This window comes from Mastomys coucha, unplaced genomic scaffold, assembly GCF_008632895.1.
Source record: "Mastomys coucha isolate ucsf_1 unplaced genomic scaffold, UCSF_Mcou_1 pScaffold2, whole genome shotgun sequence".
Lineage (NCBI taxonomy): Eukaryota > Metazoa > Chordata > Mammalia > Rodentia > Muridae > Mastomys > Mastomys coucha.
The window spans coordinates 4,847,242-4,852,481 of record NW_022196902.1 but is presented as its reverse complement, the minus strand read 5'-3'; the positions used below and the strand labels follow the sequence as shown (position 1 = coordinate 4,852,481).

The 5,240-nt window shown below is 42.4% G+C and overlaps 1 protein-coding gene across 11 annotated transcripts in view; it reads left to right on the top strand.

Moving 5' to 3' along the window:
* Nucleotides 1–5,240, top strand: part of Utrn (utrophin) — a 509,106-nt gene that overhangs the window by 322,542 nt on the left and 181,324 nt on the right. The gene's annotated exons all lie outside the window — the stretch shown is intronic.

Sequence of the window (5,240 nt, the reverse complement as noted above, 5' to 3'; positions counted from 1 at the left end):
TAGCTTCTTTGAGATTGTGTTTTAAGGAACATAGTTCTTTCCCTTGGTCAGGAAGAGTTCTCATGCTTGTGAGCTTTAACATTCCACATCAGAAGGGATGGCTTATATTCAAGTCAGCTGGTAACTTAATTGCAATTTATTTGGGGGAGAAAACAAAACAACAGCCAAATCCAGCAACAAACACTGGGTTCGGGTGCCAAAGGCTGACTTCATCAGACGTGTGTTCTGTTTTCCATGCCCCTCAGGTCTGTTTATCTCTCAAGCTGCTGCGGCTGAGCCTGCCCTTGCAGCCTTGTCTGAGGGACTCAGTTTTGAGTCCCAGAAGATGCCCTTAGTAACACTGGCACATCTGCTGTCTGGCATTTCCTTCAGAATCTCTTGTTTTAAAAGTGGATAGGGTTTAAAGCTTGGATTGCTAACTTTGCACTTGGCACCCTCTCTTCCCCCAAGGCTCTTGGCACACCCCAGGGTGGAGCATAGCCTGTAAAAAGGCTACCTCCTCACTTTTAGAATTAAACAAAGCAGAAACCTCCCCGAGCCAGTTAGTGGCTTCCTGAGTGCCAGTCTTGTTCCAGTTTCTGCTCCTTAAAGGAGTTGGGGGAGAAAGAAAAGAAAGAGGCAGGGTCCTTTATCCCTGTAGGCACAGTTAAAATGTTTACCAACTGTTGAGTGTGTTCTGGTTCCCCCCCCAACCCCCGCCGTTCACAGAAAGTACAAATATAAGCATCTTGAATCATTCAAAGAATAATAGGCTTTTCCTTAGGAATCACAACTGCCAGAGGAAAAAGATGTAAAAAGTGATACCCGTTAAAAAGGCGGTAGACTTGTCCTGAACAATTGTGGCCATCCTGGCTTCCCAACGATGGGCGCAACATATCTGACGCCTGGACAACAGTGGCCAAAAGTTAGTCCCTCCTCGTAGGGTGCTCTCTGTCTCTCCTAACACCCCAACTTTAGCATTGGGGACTCTGCTTGTAACTCGGGGCAGACTTTGACCTGTTGATTTCATAGTTGGTAAGCGTCTGAATTCTGGAGAGCAAGAACCAGTTCATAGTTGGCTTGCTCACTTAGAAGGGACATGAAAAAGAAAGAATACTGCTCTTATGGCAGCTGCGAACAGCAGGTGACAAACTTTATGGCCGTAAAGAGGTCTGTTAGCTTGTTTTCCCCAGATTTGTCTCATTCATATAAAAAGGTATAGGGCATATGTGACATGAATAATTCATGCATGTCACCCTCACTCCCCTCCAGTAATTATGGTGCAATAGCTTGACTTTTGAATTCTAATTGCTGCTATTTGTCTTCAAGCTTAGGTCAGATAGCTGAGGTGAGCAACCTAGTTTCTTAAGCCTCCAGGCCACCTTCTGGGTAGAGTCAAATGTTCTGATGTTGGTATGCTTTCTCTGAACCCCCAGCCCTTAGTATCTGAGCATGACTTAATCTTGTTTTTACTTTAGGAGTTAACTTGACAGTAAAAGAAAGGCTTATATATGCTAAAGGCTTGATTTGAAAAATTTCTCCAAGGATAGATTTCAAAGAAACAACCCTGCTTCCATTGAATATGAAGTTTGTGTATGCTTGTTCTTGTGGTAGACATGTTTTAGAAGCCTCGGTGAAGGTAACACTTATATGTGTTTCATGGTAGGGAGCCATCATCCACCAGTGTGTATTTTTCCAACTCGCACCTTAAAAAAAAATCCTTTTGTATAGTCTAACAAAGCTGTCTCATATATTCAGCTTATGCTCCATTAAGTCATTGCCAGGAAAATCGGAATTCTGGAAAGGCTTAACTACTTCACACCTCTCAAATTCAGCTACCTCCCTTTCTCCAACCCAGAAAGCAACTCAGTCATTTCTAGGGACATCTGAACTGTTTGTAATTGGAAAGCCATGTGGGGTGCTCACTGCCACTTTCAACAGTGTACTCAACTCCCTTTTCCCATGGTGTGCAGAAGCTGACCTACCATGTGCAGTTTTGGTTTTTCTTTATTCCAAAGACTGTAGAAGCTGACCTGCTATGTGCAGTGGTAGACTCCTTTTATCCCATGGAATACAGAAGCTGACCTACTACGTGCAACTTTATTTTCAGTTCTCTTAGTTCTTTCTTTTTCTTCTCACCTCAGGCATGTCATCATTTTCATAATAGCAGTTATAATTGTTCAATCAGATGGTCAATTATCATAACCAAATGTCGATTTTGCTTTATTTTTGAAGCCATTTCTGGCTTGTAGAAAACTAAGAGCCAATATTGGGACAGCAGATGCAAATTTGATATGTTTGGTAATTGAGGTCCTTGCTTGGCAGGTTACACTAAGAAATTAACTTGTTAGATATTTAAGACCGTTGGATGGGATGAAAGCACCTTCTGTACCACCTTAAGACATCAGACTGTGGAGATGAAGAGAAAGCCACACCCCTTTAAGAAAACCAATGGCTTTGTTCTTTTTACTCGTATTTGAATATCTGGCATGTGAATGAGTATCTACTCCCAGGATTGTGTTTTCCAGCCAGGTGGGCAGATTGCAACTGGGACTCCTGTCTCTTGAAACCACGGTGTTATGAGTCCTTGGGGATCCAAGAGGCAGGAAGCTTTCAGTTACACATTTAGATGCTCATCCAAGATCAGGGAACCATACCCACTTAAGAGGAGGGGCCTCTTACTTGAGGATAAGGACCATGCCATGTGATGCATCTGCTAATGAGTGGGTCTGTCAGTATCCTTAAACCACATGCAGCTATGCCCATGAGCCCGAGAGTGGCTTCCCAGCAAACTCAAATTTATAGACGAAGAGATGACTCACCAGGGTACCCCTGTCAAAGCCTCTGGCTTTGTTTCATGCTTCCACTCATTTTAATTCACCAGTTTTTCTTGAATGTACTTTCATAATGAAAGCATCTTGGTGGTGGTGCTGTACTGTCCTACTGGAGCCTCTTGTATTGTGTGCTGGTTCTGTGTCTGTTGCTTAGTCATACAGAGAGTTGAGTAATGGGCAGTGACATTTTAAATGACTGTCGCTTTTATTAATTTTTGTAGCCCTGCTACTAGGTGATTAATGATAATGGCCATCCCAATGGTTTTTGTTTTTGTTTTTAATTGACAGATGATAATCATACATCTTTATGGGGTAACATGTGACATGTCGCTACATTTATATATTATGCCATGATTAACTCAGGCTCTTTAAGCCATCCATCATCTGAAACATTTATCATTCCATTGTTCTTTGGATATACAAAATCTCCTATCACAGTTTGAAACATATGAACAATATGATTGATTGTGTTCTCCTTTGAGGGATCCTTACCCTGTATCTGGATGGCAGCATTCTCTTGGTGACTCTTTAAAGAAAGAGGCTCTTCATAGTGACAATACAGCCCCAGACTATGTAATGCCTCTCTATGACATTTACCCTCTTAAACATGATTCTGATATATTTTTTTCTTTCGAGACAGGGTTTTTCTGTGTATCCCTGGCTGTCCTGGAACTCACTCTGTAGACCAGGCTGGCCTTGAACTAAGAAATCTGCCTGCCTCTGCCTCCTGAGTGCTGGGATTAAAGGCATGCGCCACCGCTGCCCGGCATGATTCTGATATTTTAAAAGCTGTAAGAAAGGGTTGTTTTGAGCCATGGTTCATTAGGTGATGGTCTATCATGTTGGAGAAAATATGGCTGCCATAGTGGTTTTGTTCCCACTGGTGGTAGTTAGTAAGGATGGTTTGCTCATAGATGAGCAGGTCCAACAGGAGAAAAGCTGGATTGGAGAGAAGTGGTGCCAGGGCATAATATTCAAACCTGCCATCTGGCAACCACATCCTCCAGCTAGACCCTATCTCTTACAGTCTCCATAACATTTCAAAAACAACTCTAATAGATTTTGAATGCATAAGTCAAATGGGGGACATTTCACATGGAAACTGTTATAACCTTTGAGCTTTACCTCCAGCCCTGATATACTTAATTTTAATGTGGATAGATCTTGGAAGAGACAGTAAATCTCACACTTTAAGGTCTGCTCCTTCATTTACTGTTTAGGAAATATTTCTGAACTACCAGGTATCAAGGTTGAATGTAGGGATGGAGACCACCACGTGGGGCCCACTCTTTCCTTCATTGGGCTATTCTAGCGGTAGGATATAGACTTTAAGCAAGAACATTTTACTTGATAAGTGTGCAGTTTATCCTATTGTTCTAGTTGGGTTTTTTGCTTGTTTTCTGTGAAGAGACACATGCCATGACCAAGGCAAATCTTATAAAGGAAAACATTTAATTGGTCCTAGGTTACTGTTGAGAGGTTTAGTCCATTATCATCATGGCCGAGAAGCATGGTGTCCTGTAGGCAGACGTGGTGCTGGAGAAGAAGCTGAGAATTCTACATCCTCAATTCACAGGCAGCAGGAAGTGAACTGGCTGAGCACCTGAGAGCTCAAAGCTCACCCCCTAGTGATGAACCTCTTCCAACCACACCACAGCTACTCTAACAAGGCCACACCTACTCCCCATGTGCCTCTGGGGATCATTTTCTTTCAAAGGCCCCGACTCATTTTGTTCAGTTGCTTTTAGTTTAGCTGAGTTTTGTTTGGATTCAGCTTACTTTTGAGACAGGGTATTCTAGAGTTGGCCATTGTGTTGATCATTTGTAGTTAAGTTCTTTGTGATCCTCCTTCCTCAACCTCCCCGGTGCTGGGGAGTTTCAGGTATGAACCATCAAACTCAACCAATAGCAAGGAAAGTAACAGTAGAAACTGTTTCCGTGATGTCTCTTCTGGAGAAATTGCATTTTATCTGTGATTTCAAAGCTTAAGTTTAAGCTTAAGGGAGGAATTGAGGTTGTGCTCGGGTTGGCATGCACCTGTGCAGTGTGGGTGGATTTGAGTGGAAGGAAAAGGCACTAGGATCTTCATGGGCAGAGCACAGCAGAAACACTGATTGGGATTTGAAGAGAAGCAGACTTCAGGAGTGTAGGATTGAACATTTGATTAGCGGAGGACAACAGGCTGTGGCCACAAGGTCAGACTTAAGTCTGATCACAATGTCTCATAAAGGAGTGGAGTTACAACATTCTATTGGCCCCCTGAAAGGTTAAGGAAGTTTTCCTAGAAACCTGTGATGCAGATAGAAAGTCTGCACCTCTGTAGTGGATAGAAAGCCGTCATACTATGATTTAGTGTGTTTTAGAAACATGTAGTATAGATTTACAGAGTTAAAAGCTTGAAGTAATTTTTTTTTTTTTTTTTTTTTT